This window comes from Oncorhynchus clarkii, chromosome 4, assembly GCF_045791955.1.
Source record: "Oncorhynchus clarkii lewisi isolate Uvic-CL-2024 chromosome 4, UVic_Ocla_1.0, whole genome shotgun sequence".
In the NCBI taxonomy this organism is placed as follows: domain Eukaryota; kingdom Metazoa; phylum Chordata; class Actinopteri; order Salmoniformes; family Salmonidae; genus Oncorhynchus; species Oncorhynchus clarkii.
The window spans coordinates 1,384,770-1,400,590 of NC_092150.1; positions in this window are offsets into that span (position 1 = coordinate 1,384,770).

The window sequence follows — 15,821 nt, forward strand, 5'->3', positions numbered from 1 at the left end:
ACACCCTTTCCCTGAAAGACTCTTCTGTCCTAACTCCTCCTGGACTGGACACAACATCAACACTTAACAGTGTCCTCCTCCCCTTCCTCCTCCTCCCCTTCCTCCCCTCCTCCTCCCCCTCCTCCTCCTCCTCCTCCTCCCCCTCCTCCCCATCATGTTTTTGGCACCACAAGGGGAAGACCATCCTCCTCAGGCACCATACAGATTTGATTAGACTAGTGAGCAACAGCATTTTTTATTTATTAAAAAAATATTTATTTCACCTTTATTTAACAAGTTCTCATTTACAACTGTGACCTTGCCGAGATATAGCAAATCAGTGCAACACAAACAACACAGAGTTACACATGGAATAAACAAATGTACAGTCAATAACACAATAGAAAAGTCTATATACAATGTGTGCAAATATAGTAAGATTAGGGAGGTAAGGCAATAAATAGGCCATAGTGACGAAATAATTACAATTTAGCAATTAAACACTGGAGTGATAGATGTGCAGAAGATGAATGTGCAAGTAGAGATACTGGGGTGCAAAGGAGCAAAATAAAAATATGTATAAATAAAATAAATAACAATATGGGAATGAGGTAGTTGGATGGGCTATTTACAGATGGGCTATGTACAGGTGCAATGATCTGGAAGCTGCTCTGACAGCTGGTGCTTAAAGTTAGTGAGGGAGATATGAGTCTCCAGCTTCAGTGATTTTTGCAATTTGTTCCAGTCATTGGCAGCAGAGAACTGGAAGGAAAGGCAGCCAAAGAGGAGTTGGCTTTGGGGATGACCAGTGAGATATACCTGCTGGAGCGTGTGCCTACGTGTGGGTGTTGTTATGGTGACCAGTGAGATACACCTGCTGGAGCGTGTGCCTACGTGTGGGTGTTGCTATGGTGACCAGTGAGCTGAGATAAGGTGGGGCTTTACCTTGCAAAGACTTATAGATGACCTGGAGCCAGTGGGTTTGGCGACGAATATGAAGCGAGGGCCAGCCAACGAGAGCAGGTCGCAGTGGTGGGTGGTATATGGGGCTTTGGTGACAAAACAGATGGCACTGTGATAGGCTGCATCCAGTTTGCTGAGTAGAGTGTTGGAGGATATTTTGTAAATGACATCGCCGAAGTCAAGGATCGGTTCGATAGTCCGTTTTACGAGGGTATGTTTGGCAGCATGAGTGAAGGATGCTTTGATGCAAAATAGGAAGCTAATTCTAGGTTTCATTTTGGATTGGAGATGCTTAATGTGAGTCTGGAAGGAGAGTTTACAGTCTAACCAGACACCTAGGTATTTGTAGTTAGCCTGTCATTATATCAAACAGTATATTGTTTGTTTTATTTATTTATAGGGGACAATGCACATTAATCAACATCTATATTACAATAATGTAACATCCATGTAAATGTGCCGGGGTTAGCCAATAGCTGATTAGCACCAGGACAGGTAAGGACAATTACACAGTCACAATACAAATACTCACTAAATCAATACAAAATACCAATACATTACATCCAATAATATATAATATACCATTCTAATCACAACAACAACACCATCATCAACTGTCGTCAACTGTCGTCATATGAAGAAGCCCAGAACTCGTGTACAGGTGTGGATAGATTTTAGCCATGTTTACAATAATCCGTGCAGCTTCTCAATTCCATGGGAATTGCATTCCAGCATATTGTAGCTCTAACAGATTGGCCGATTTTTTTCTGTGTTGAAAAGGGACAACGTTTTCCCCTCTAGTTACTGCCCTTGTTCTCCGAGAGGTGCTTTCATTGAGCACGATATGCCGACATAGGGGTGGAGACCATGCAGGATCTTAAAGACAAGGCTTGCATCTACATACTGCTTAAAGCTATCCAGACTAAATAAATTATGTTTGTAAATGACGATGGTGGTAACTGTTTGGTTTATTATCATAAATATTCAGTGTTTGTTTGTTTGAGTGATTCAATTGGTTTCAGAATAGCTCCTGCTTGTGACCAGGATGTGAGGGAATATCTCAGATGTGAGAACATCACAGCATTGCAGGAGGCAGGGTCTCCGGAAGAAGGAAAGGTCTTGTAAACCTAAAGTTGTATATTATGAATAACAAAGTACAGTTTTCAACAGAGAGTTCATCTTGTAGATTACTGTCATGTTTTAATGACAGAGCAGTGTCTGATTTGGGAGCTATTATTTTCTGTGTCAATTAATCACTTGTGTCACTTTAAACCCTCCATAGTCCTCCACTGGAGTCAACATATCTCACTTTAAACCCTCCATAGTCAACATGTCTCACTTTAAACCCTCCATAGTCAACATGTCTCACTTTAAACCCTCCATAGTCAACATGTCTCACTTTAAACCCTCCATAGTCAACATGTCTCACTTTAAACCCTCCATAGTCAACATGTCTCACTTTAAACCCTCCATAGTCAACATGTCTCACTTTAAACCCCCCATAGTCAACATGTCTCACTTTAAACCCTCCATAGTCAACATGTCTCACTTTAAACCCCCCATAGTCAACATGTCTCACTTTAAACCCTCCATAGTCAACATGTCTCACTTTAAACCCTCCATAGTCAACATGTCTCACTTTAAACCCTCCATAGTCAACATATCTCACTTTAAACCCTCCATAGTCAACATGTCTCACTTTAAACCCTCCATAGTCAACGTCTCACAGGAATACAGTAGAACTCATCCATGTAATCACGCAGGTCACAACAACAAGGGGACTGAATCAGACAGACTCCCTCACTGGTCTGCTGACCTTTGGTTTACTTTCCTTTTGTTTTGAGTTTGGTTTCAGTTGTTTTGTTCCTTCATTTGGTTAGCCCTTTTCATTCGGTTAGCCCTTTTCATTCGGTTAGCCCTTTTCATTTGGTTAGCCCTTTTCATTCGGTTAGCCCTTTTCATTCGGTTAGCCCTTTTCATTCGGTTAGCCCTTTTCATTCGGTTAGCCCTTTTCATTCGGTTAGCCCTTTTCATTCGGTTAGCCCTTTTCATTCGGTTAGCCCTTTTCCCAAGAGGATGGTCCATTTTGGAATGACTTGTACGTTTTGGGGTTTCTCACCATTAGCTAAGAAATACATGCTTATTTCACTGATGTTGATGTGTACATTTAGTATCTGAATGAAGTGTGTGAGTTTCACTTCTGGTTGTGTGCGTCTGTGTGTGTATATGTGTGTGTGTGTGTGTGTTCAGATTACCATGCTGTTATAAACGGTTCCAATCCCTCCTTTCCCACGCAGTCTGAGGTGCATGTAGCCGCCGGTCCGTCAGCAGACTATGCAGTCTGTCCTAACCCCAGGTCACTTTAATAAAGATCATGGAGTTAAGCCAGAGCTGACAACACAGTACCCAAGGCTGGAATCAAACGGCCCTGGCCAGGAGGCTACAGAATTACCCCGGAGACAACGGACGGTTACACAACACGTCTAGTTGGCCTAATTCTACAGTCAGAACTGTCTTTAGCTAAGGGGGGATGGAAGTGCTATGGTTGCCATGACTCCTAATTACATCGGTCCTGGGATTGCATTAACGTTGAACTCTGCGTATATGTCGGCTCAATCTGAAATGACCTTCACACTTCTACCTTCTCTCACATCTGTAACACTTCAGCTATCCGGATTGAAGAGAGTCTCGAGTCTCCTCATGTTGGAGAATGACGTTGTAGTCATCTCGTCCTGTGTAATGACTCTAGTCAAACAAACCAGCTCTGACTTGCTGATTCTAGCCTCTTGTTGTTAACAATACAATACTCTCACTCATACCCTCGTTGGTAGATTATGTTCTGCAGCCACAGCAGTGTTTTCCTCAACAGCAGCTGTTTTACTGTTTGAATAACCCCACATTCCCCTACCATCAGCACTACACACACACACACACACACACACACACACACACGACCCCTGATAGCAGCAGCGTAGCGGATGTGAAAGGGCTGAGGCGCTATGATATATAATATTATATATATATATATATATAATAAGGCCCCTTGAACTCCTTAGGTGTCCAGAGTTTGGGTGTAAACACTAAGCCCCCAGTTTAGCAGGCAGCACTGATATATCCTGGGTGGGGCTGCATCAGAGGGCCTCGAACCCCCCAAAAAGAGTTGGGAGTTGAGTGAAGGTAACATTGTTCCAAGGGTTGGGTGAAGGTTGTTTCAGAGTGGCTGTGTTACTTTTGTCAACATCAAATCCTTGGAACCCGAGGCGTGTCATTGTGGACCTGAATGTTGTGGTTTCCTGTTGTTGTTCATTCTCTTTCAGTTGAATGACTTCTTGGTTCCTAGGGGAGGACTATGGTAAGGAGTCTTAATTGGCTCATTGAAACCATACAATCAGTGGAAACACAAACAATATCAGCATTCTTTTTACAGGGACTCGACTCCCACTTGACCAAGGACCAGGATATAAATATTACAACCACCCTTTGCGTGTAGAAATGTTTTGCAGAAGTAGAAAACCGACCGTGTATGTTCGTTGATTAGCTTATTTTTCTTCAGGAGGTAGATCAGTTTTAATGTCGCAGATAGATTGTGGCTTCTATCAATGTAATTGTCTGCATCATTTCATTTATACATAAATATATATATATAACTGCATAATTTCTTTACATTTTTTTGTCAAGTATATTATTTATTCGATGACATCCACAAATTAATTGTGAGAGCCTATAATATAATTTCCCTCCAAAAGCAGTTTGAGGCCCTACGCTGGACGCCAGCTGCCAAAGCCTGGATCATTAACAAACGACTGTCCAGTAGGTGTAGGCCGGTTACTGTAAAAGGCTCTTTGGGGCGACTGTCCAGGGTTAGTTGTTGATTATATCTATAACAAACTACTGTCCAGGGTTAGTTGTTGAATGGATCTATAACAAACTACTGTCCAGGGTTAGTTGTTGAATGGATCTATAACAAACTACTGTCCAGGGTTAGTTGTTGATTAGATCTATAACAAACTACTGTCCAGGGTTAGTTGTTGATTAGATCTATAACAAACTACTGTCCAGGGTTAGTTGTTGATTAGATCTATAACAAACTACTGTCCAGGGTTAGTTGTTGAATGGATCTATAACAAACTACTGTCCAGGGTTAGTTGTTGATTAGATCTATAACAAACTACTGTCCAGGGTTAGTTGTTGATTAGATCTATAACAAACTACTGTCCAGGGTTAGTTGTTGAATGGATCTATAACAAACTACTGTCCAGGGTTAGTTGTTGAATGGATCTATAACAAACTACTGTCCAGGGTTAGTTGTTGAATGGATCTATAACAAACTACTGTCCAGGGTTAGTTGTTGATTAGATCTATAACAAACTACTGTCCAGGGTTAGTTGTTGATTAGATCTATAACAAACTACTGTCCAGGGTTAGTTGTTGATTAGATCTATAACAAACTACTGTCCAGGGTTAGTTGTTGATTAGATCTATAACAAACTACTGTCCAGGGTTAGTTGTTGAATGGATCTATAACAAACTACTGTCCAGGGTTAGTTGTTGAATGGATCTATAACAAACTACTGTCCAGGGTTAGTTGTTGATTAGATCTATAACAAACTACTGTCCAGGGTTAGTTGTTGATTAGATCTATAACAAACTACTGTCCAGGGTTAGTTATTGAATGGATCTATAACAAACTACTGTCCAGGGTTAGTTGTTGAATGGATCTATAACAAACGACTGTCCAGGGTTAGTTGTTGATTAGATCTATAACAAACTACTGTCCAGGGTTAGTTGTTGATTAGATCTATAACAAACGACTGTCCAGGGTTAGTTGTTGAATGGATCTATAACAAACTACTGTCCAGGGTTAGTTGTTGAATGGATCTATAACAAACTACTGTCCAGGGTTAGTTGTTGAATGGATCTATAACAAACTACTGTCCAGGGTTAATTTGTTGAATGGATCTATAACAAACTACTGTCCAGGGTTAGTTGTTGATTAGATCTATAACAAACTACTGTCCAGGGTTAGTTGTTGATTAGATCTATAACAAACTACTGTCCAGGGTTAGTTGTTGAATGGATCTATAACAAACTACTGTCCAGGGTTAGTTGTTGAATGGATCTATAACAAACTACTGTCCAGGGTTAGTTGTTGAATGGATCTATAACAAACTACTGTCCAGGGTTAGTTGTTGATTAGATCTATAACAAACTACTGTCCAGGGTTAGTTGTTGAATGGATCTATAACAAACTACTGTCCAGGGTTAGTTGTTGAATGGATCTATAACAAACTACTGTCCAGGGTTAGTTGTTGATTAGATCTATAACAAACTACTGTCCAGGGTTAGTTGTTGATTAGATCTATAACAAACTACTGTCCAGGGTTAGTTGTTGATTAGATCTATAACAAACTACTGTCCAGGGTTAGTTGTTGATTAGATCTATAACAAACTACTGTCCAGGGTTAGTTGTTGAATGGATCTATAACAAACTACTGTCCAGGGTTAGTTGTTGATTAGATCTATAACAAACTACTGTCCAGGGTTAGTTATTGAATGGATCTATAACAAACTACTGTCCAGGGTTAGTTGTTGAATGGATCTATAACAAACTACTGTCCAGGGTTAGTTGTTGATTAGATCTATAACAAACTACTGTCCAGGGTTAGTTGTTGAATGGATCTATAACAAACTACTGTCCAGGGTTAGTTGTTGAATGGATCTATAACAAACTACTGTCCAGTGTTAGTTGTTGAATGGATCTATAACAAACTACTGTCCAGGGTTAGTTGTTGAATGGATCTATAACAAACTACTGTCCAGGGTTAGTTGTTGATTAGATCTATAACAAACTACTGTCCAGGGTTAGTTGTTGAATGGATCTATAACAAACTACTGTCCAGGGTTAGTTGTTGATTAGATCTATAACAAACTACTGTCCAGGGTTAGTTGTTGAATGGATCTATAACAAACTACTGTCCAGGGTTAGTTGTTGAATGGATCTATAACAAACTACTGTCCAGGGTTAGTTGTTGAATGGATCTATAACAAACTACTGTCCAGGGTTAGTTGTTGAATGGATCTCTAACAAACTACTGTCCTGGGTTAGTTGTTGAATGGATCTATAACAAACTACTGTCCAGGGTTAGTTGTTGAATGGATCTATAACAAACTACTGTCCAGGGTTAGTTGTTGAATGGATCTATAACAAACTACTGTCCAGGGTTAGTTGTTGATTAGATCTATAACAAACGACTGTCCAGGGTTAGTTGTTGAATGGATCTATAACAAACTACTGTCCAAGGTTAGTTGTTGATTAGATCTATAACAAACTACTGTCCAGGGTTAGTTGTTGATTAGATCTATAACAAACTACTGTCCAGGGTTAGTTGTTGATTAGATCTATAACAAACGACTGTCCAGGGTTAGTTGTTGATTAGATCTATAACAAACTACTGTCCAGGGTTAGTTGTTGATTAGATCTATAACAAACGACTGTCCAGGGTTAGTTGTTGAATGGATCTATAACAAACTACTGTCCAGGGTTAGTTGTTGAATGGATCTATAACAAACTACTGTCCAGGGTTAGTTGTTGAATGGATCTATAACAAACTACTGTCCAGGGTTAGTTGTTGAATGGATCTATAACAAACTACTGTCCAGGGTTAGTTGTTGATTAGATCTATAACAAACTACTGTCCAGGGTTAGTTGTTGATTAGATCTATAACAAACTACTGTCCAGGGTTAGTTGTTGAATGGATCTATATGTTACGGTGCGTGAATGAGGACCCAAAAGCGAATTAACTTAAACAGAGCTTCTTTAATTACCAAACATAGGTAGGCTCAGACGGACCGGCAGATTCCGACAGGACAAGACAAGGTTACAGCAAACATGACGACAGTCTGGTTCAGGCATGAAACACAACAAACAAGAATCCGACAAGGACAGGAACAAAAACAGAGAGAGATATAGGGGACTAATCAGAGGGAAAAAGGGAACAGGTGGGAAAAGGGGTGACGAGGTGGTTAGGAGGAGACAAGGCACAGCTGGGGGAAAGAGGGGGTGGAAAGGTAACCTAACAACGACCAGCAGAGGGAGACAGGGTGAAGGGAAAGGACAGAGACAAGACACAACATGACAGTACATGACAGTACCCCCCCACTCACCGAGCGCCTCCTGGCGCACTCGAGGAGGAAACCTGGCGGCAACGGAGGAAATCCTCGATCAGCGCACGGTCCAGCACGTCCCGAGAGGGAACCCAACTCCTCTCCTCAGGACCGTACCCCTCCCAATCTACGAGGTACTGGTGACCACGGCCCCGAGGACGCATGTCCAAAATTCTACGGACCCTGTAGATGGGTGCGCCCTCGACAAGGATGGGGGGGGGGGGGGGGGGGGGCCAAGACGAGCGGGGGCGCGAATGACGGGCTTGATGCAGGAGACATGGAAGACCGGGTGGACGCGACGAAGGTATCGCGGAAGAAGAAGTCGAACTGCGACAGGATTAATGACCCGAGAAATACGGAACGGACCAATGAACCGCGGGGTCAACTTGCGAGAAGCCGTCTTAAGGGGAAGGTTCTGAGTGGAGAGCCAAACTCTCTGACCGCGACAATATCTAGGACTCTTAGTTCTACGCTTATTAGCAGCCCTCACAGTCTGCGTCCTATAACGGCAAAGTGCAGACCTGACCCTCTTCCAGGTGCGCTCGCAACGTTGGACAAAAGCCTGAGCGGAGGGGACGCTGGACTCGGCGAACTGAGATGAGAACAGCGGAGGCTGGTACCCGAGGCTACTCTGAAAAGGAGATAGCCCGGTCGCAGACGAAGGAAGCGAGTTGTGGGCGTATTCTGCCCAGGGGAGCTGTTCTGACCAAGACGCAGGGTTACGAAAAGAAAGACTGCGTAAGATGCGACCAATAGTCTGATTGGCCCGTTCTGCTTGACCGTTAGACTGGGGGTGAAAGCCGGAAGAGAGACTGACGGAAGCCCCAATCAAACGGCAAAACTCCCTCCAAAATTGAGACGTGAATTGCGGACCTCTGTCCGAAACGACGTCTGACGGAAGGCCATGAATTCTGAAAACATTCTCGATGATGATTTGTGCCGTCTCTTTAGCAGAAGGAAGCTTAGCAAGGGGAATGAAATGAGCCGCCTTAGAGAACCTATCGACAACCGTAAGAATAACAGTCTTCCCCGCTGACGAAGGCAGTCCGGTGACAAAATCTAAGGCGATGTGAGACCACGGTCGAGAAGGAATAGGAAGCGGCCTGAGACGGCCGGCAGGAGGAGAGTTACCGGACTTAGTCTGCGCGCAGACCGAACAAGCGGCCACGAAACGACGCGTGTCATGCTCCCGGGTGGGCCACCAAAAACGCTGGCGAATGGAAGCAAGCGTACCCCGAACGCCAGGGTGGCCGGCTAACTTGGCAGAGTGAGCCCACTGAAGAACGGCCAGACGAGTAGGAACGGGAACGAAAAGAAGGTTCCTAGGACAAGCGCGCGGCGACGGAGTGTGAGTGAGCGCTTGTTTTACCTGCCTCTCAATTCCCCAGACAGTCAACCCGACAACACGCCCCTCAGGGAGAATCCCCTCGGGGTCAGTGGAGGCTACTGAAGAACTGAAGAGACGAGACAAAGCATCAGGCTTGGTGTTCTTAGAGCCCGGACGATAAGAAATCACGAACTCGAAACGAGCGAAAAACAGCGCCCAACGCGCCTGACGCGCATTAAGTCGTTTGGCAGAACGGATGTACTCAAGGTTCCTATGGTCAGTCCAAACGACAAAAGGAACGGTCGCCCCCTCCAACCACTGTCACCATTCGCCTAGGGCTAACCGGATGGCGAGCAGTTCGCGGTTACCCACATCATAGTTACGTTCCGACGGCGACAGGCGATGAGAAAAATACGCGCATGGGTGGACCTTGTCGTCAGAGAGGGAGCGCTGAGAAAGAATGGCTCCCACGCCCACCTCTGACGCGTCAACCTCGACAACGAACTGTCTAGAGACGTCAGGTGTAACAAGGATAGGAGCGGATGTAAAACGATTCTTGAGGAGATCAAAAGCTCCCTGGGCGGAAACGGACCACTTAAAGCACGTCTTGACAGAAGTAAGGGCTGTGAGAGGAGCTGCCACCTGACCGAAATTACGGATGAAACGACGATAGAAGTTCGCGAAGCCGAGAAAGCGCTGCAGCTCGACGCGTGACTTAGGGACGGGCCAATCAATGACAGCTTGGACCTTAGCGGGATCCATCTTAATGCCTTCAGCGGAAATAACAGAACCGAGAAATGTGACGGAGGAGGCATGAAAAGTGCACTTCTCAGCCTTCACAAAAAGACAATTCTCTAAAAGGCGCTGGAGGACACGTCGAACGTGCTGAACATGAATCTGGAGTGACGGTGAAAAAATCAGGATATCGTCAAGGTAAACGAAAACAAAGATGTTCAGCATGTCTCTCAGGACATCATTGACTAATGCCTGAAAGACAGCTGGAGCGTTAGCGAGGCCGAAAGGAAGAACCCGGTATTCAAAGTGCCCTAACGGAGTGTTAAACGCCGTCTTCCACTCGTCCCCCTCCCTGATGCGCACGAGATGGTAAGCGTTACGAAGGTCCAACTTAGTGAAAAACCTGGCTCCCTGCAGGATCTCGAAGGCTGAAGACATAAGAGGAAGCGGATAACGATTCTTCACTGTTATGTCATTCAGCCCTCGATAATCTATGCAGGGGCGCAGAGACCCGTCCTTCTTCTTGACAAAAAAAAACCCCGCTCCGGCGGGAGAGGAGGAGGGGACTATGGTACCGGCGTCAAGAGCTACAGACAAATAATCTTCGAGAGCCTTACGTTCGGGAGCCGACAGAGAGTATAGTCTACCCCGGGGGGGGGGTGGTTCCCGGAAGGAGATCAATACTACAATCATACGACCGGTGTGGAGGAAGAGAGGTGGCCGTGGACCGACTGAACACCGTGCGCAGATCGTGATATTCCTCCGGCACCCCTGTCAAATCACCAGGCTCCTCCTGTGAAGAAGAGACAGAGGAAACAGGAGGGATAGCAGACATTAAACATTTCACATGACAAGAGACGTTCCAGGAGAGGATAGAATTACTAGACCAATTAATGGAAGGATTATGACAAACTAGCCAGGGATGGCCCAAAACAACAGGTGTAAAAGGTGAACGAAAAATTAAAAAAGAAATGGTTTCACTATGATTACCAGAAACAGTGAGGGTTAAAGGTAGCGTCTCACGCTGAATCCTGGGGAGAGGACTACCATCCAGGGCGAACAAGGCCGTGGGCTCCTTTAACTGTCTGAGAGGAATGTCATGTTCCCGAGCCCAGGTCTCGTCCATAAAACAGCCCTCCGCCCCAGAGTCTATTAAGGCACTGCAGGAAGCTGACGAACCGGTCCAGCGTAGATGGACCGACAAGGTAGTGCAGGATCTTGAAGGAGAGACAGGAGTAGTAGCGCTCACCAGTAGCCCTCCGCTTACTGACGAGCTCTGGCCTTTTACTGGACATGAAGTGACAAAATGACCAGCGGAACCGCAATAGAGACAGAGGCGGTTGGTGATTCTCCGTTCCCTCTCCTTAGTCGAGATGCGGATACCTCCCAGCTGCATGGGCTCAGCACCCGAGCCGGCAGAGGAAGATGGTAGTGATGCGGAGAGGGGGGCGACGGAGAGCGCGAGCTCCTTTCCACGAGCTCGGTGACGAAGATCAACCCGTCGCTCAATGCGAATAGCGAGTTCAATCAAGGAATCCACGCTGGAAGGAACCTCCCGGGAGAGAATCTCATCCTTTACCTCTGCGCGGAGACCCTCCAGAAGACGAGCGAGCAAGGCCGGCTCGTTCCAGCCACTGGAGACAGCAAGAGTGCGAAACTCAATAGAGTAGTCTGTTATGGATCGATTGCCTTGACATAGGGAAGACAGGGCCCTGGAAGCCTCCTCCCCAAAAACAGATCGATCAAAAACCCGTATCATCTCCTCCTTAAAGTCCTGATACTGGTTAGTACACTCAGCCCTTGCCTCCCAGATTGCCGTGCCCCACTCACGAGCCCGTCCAATAAGGAGAGATATGACGTAGGCGACACGAGCAGTGCTCCTGGAGTAAGTGTTGGGCTGGAGAGAAAACACAATATCACACTGGGTGAGGAACGAGCGGCATTCAGTGGGCTCCCCAGAGTAACACGGCGGGTTATTGATTCTGGGCTCCGGAGATTCGAAAGCCCTGGAAGTGGCCGGTGGATCGAGGCGGAGATGGTGAACCTGTTCTGTGAGGTTGGAGACTTGGGTGGCCAGGGTCTCAACGGCATGTCGAGCAGCAGACACTTCCTGCTCGTGTCTGCCTAGCATCGCTCCCTGGATCCCGACGGCTGAGTGGAGAGGATCCGAAGTCGCTGGGTCCATTCTTGGTCGGATTCTTCTGTTACGGTGCGTGAATGAGGACCCAAAAGCGAATTAACTTAAACAGAGCTTCTTTAATTACCAAACATAGGTAGGCTCAGACGGACCGGCAGATTCCGACAGGACAAGACAAGGTTACAGCAAACATGACGACAGTCTGGTTCAGGCATGAAACACAACAAACAAGAATCCGACAAGGACAGGAACAAAAACAGAGAGAGATATAGGGGACTAATCAGAGGGAAAAAGGGAACAGGTGGGAAAAGGGGTGACGAGGTGGTTAGGAGGAGACAAGGCACAGCTGGGGGAAAGAGGGGGTGGAAAGGTAACCTAACAACGACCAGCAGAGGGAGACAGGGTGAAGGGAAAGGACAGAGACAAGACACAACATGACAGTACATGACAGTACCCCCCCACTCACCGAGCGCCTCCTGGCGCACTCGAGGAGGAAACCTGGCGGCAACGGAGGAAATCCTCGATCAGCGCACGGTCCAGCACGTCCCGAGAGGGAACCCAACTCCTCTCCTCAGGACCGTACCCCTCCCAATCTACGAGGTACTGGTGACCACGGCCCCGAGGACGCATGTCCAAAATTCTACGGACCCTGTAGATGGGTGCGCCCTCGACAAGGATGGGGGGGGGGGGGGGAAGACGAGCGGGGGCGCGAATGACGGGCTTGATGCAGGAGACATGGAAGACCGGGTGGACGCGACGAAGGTATCGCGGAAGAAGAAGTCGAACTGCGACAGGATTAATGACCCGAGAAATACGGAACGGACCAATGAACCGCGGGGTCAACTTGCGAGAAGCCGTCTTAAGGGGAAGGTTCTGAGTGGAGAGCCAAACTCTCTGACCGCGACAATATCTAGGACTCTTAGTTCTACGCTTATTAGCAGCCCTCACAGTCTGCGTCCTATAACGGCAAAGTGCAGACCTGACCCTCTTCCAGGTGCGCTCGCAACGTTGGACAAAAGCCTGAGCGGAGGGGACGCTGGACTCGGCGAACTGAGATGAGAACAGCGGAGGCTGGTACCCGAGGCTACTCTGAAAAGGAGATAGCCCGGTCGCAGACGAAGGAAGCGAGTTGTGGGCGTATTCTGCCCAGGGGAGCTGTTCTGACCAAGACGCAGGGTTACGAAAAGAAAGACTGCGTAAGATGCGACCAATAGTCTGATTGGCCCGTTCTGCTTGACCGTTAGACTGGGGGTGAAAGCCGGAAGAGAGACTGACGGAAGCCCCAATCAAACGGCAAAACTCCCTCCAAAATTGAGACGTGAATTGCGGACCTCTGTCCGAAACGACGTCTGACGGAAGGCCATGAATTCTGAAAACATTCTCGATGATGATTTGTGCCGTCTCTTTAGCAGAAGGAAGCTTAGCAAGGGGAATGAAATGAGCCGCCTTAGAGAACCTATCGACAACCGTAAGAATAACAGTCTTCCCCGCTGACGAAGGCAGTCCGGTGACAAAATCTAAGGCGATGTGAGACCACGGTCGAGAAGGAATAGGAAGCGGCCTGAGACGGCCGGCAGGAGGAGAGTTACCGGACTTAGTCTGCGCGCAGACCGAACAAGCAGCCACGAAACGACGCGTGTCATGCTCCCGGGTGGGCCACCAAAAACGCTGGCGAATGGAAGCAAGCGTACCCCGAACGCCAGGGTGGCCGGCTAACTTGGCAGAGTGAGCCCACTGAAGAACGGCCAGACGAGTAGGAACGGGAACGAAAAGAAGGTTCCTAGGACAAGCGCGCGGCGACGGAGTGTGAGTGAGCGCTTGTTTTACCTGCCTCTCAATTCCCCAGACAGTCAACCCGACAACACGCCCCTCAGGGAGAATCCCCTCGGGGTCAGTGGAGGCTACTGAAGAACTGAAGAGACGAGACAAAGCATCAGGCTTGGTGTTCTTAGAGCCCGGACGATAAGAAATCACGAACTCGAAACGAGCGAAAAACAGCGCCCAACGCGCCTGACGCGCATTAAGTCGTTTGGCAGAACGGATGTACTCAAGGTTCCTATGGTCAGTCCAAACGACAAAAGGAACGGTCGCCCCCTCCAACCACTGTCACCATTCGCCTAGGGCTAACCGGATGGCGAGCAGTTCGCGGTTACCCACATCATAGTTACGTTCCGACGGCGACAGGCGATGAGAAAAATACGCGCATGGGTGGACCTTGTCGTCAGAGAGGGAGCGCTGAGAAAGAATGGCTCCCACGCCCACCTCTGACGCGTCAACCTCGACAACGAACTGTCTAGAGACGTCAGGTGTAACAAGGATAGGAGCGGATGTAAAACGATTCTTGAGGAGATCAAAAGCTCCCTGGGCGGAAACGGACCACTTAAAGCACGTCTTGACAGAAGTAAGGGCTGTGAGAGGAGCTGCCACCTGACCGAAATTACGGATGAAACGACGATAGAAGTTCGCGAAGCCGAGAAAGCGCTGCAGCTCGACGCGTGACTTAGGGACGGGCCAATCAATGACAGCTTGGACCTTAGCGGGATCCATCTTAATGCCTTCAGCGGAAATAACAGAACCGAGAAATGTGACGGAGGAGGCATGAAAAGTGCACTTCTCAGCCTTCACAAAAAGACAATTCTCTAAAAGGCGCTGGAGGACACGTCGAACGTGCTGAACATGAATCTGGAGTGACGGTGAAAAAATCAGGATATCGTCAAGGTAAACGAAAACAAAGATGTTCAGCATGTCTCTCAGGACATCATTGACTAATGCCTGAAAGACAGCTGGAGCGTTAGCGAGGCCGAAAGGAAGAACCCGGTATTCAAAGTGCCCTAACGGAGTGTTAAACGCCGTCTTCCACTCGTCCCCCTCCCTGATGCGCACGAGATGGTAAGCGTTACGAAGGTCCAACTTAGTGAAAAACCTGGCTCCCTGCAGGATCTCGAAGGCTGAAGACATAAGAGGAAGCGGATAACGATTCTTCACTGTTATGTCATTCAGCCCTCGATAATCTATGCAGGGGCGCAGAGACCCGTCCTTCTTCTTGACAAAAAAAAACCCCGCTCCGGCGGGAGAGGAGGAGGGGACTATGGTACCGGCGTCAAGAGCTACAGACAAATAATCTTCGAGAGCCTTACGTTCGGGAGCCGACAGAGAGTATAGTCTACCCCGGGGGGGGGGTGGTTCCCGGAAGGAGATCAATACTACAATCATACGACCGGTGTGGAGGAAGAGAGGTGGCCGTGGACCGACTGAACACCGTGCGCAGATCGTGATATTCCTCCGGCACCCCTGTCAAATCACCAGGCTCCTCCTGTGAAGAAGAGACAGAGGAAACAGGAGGGATAGCAGACATTAAACATTTCACATGACAAGAGACGTTCCAGGAGAGGATAGAATTACTAGACCAATTAATGGAAGGATTATGACAAACTAGCCAGGGATGGCCCAAAACAACAGGTGTAAAAGGTGAACGAAAAATTAAAAAAGAAATGGTTTCACTATGATTACCAGAA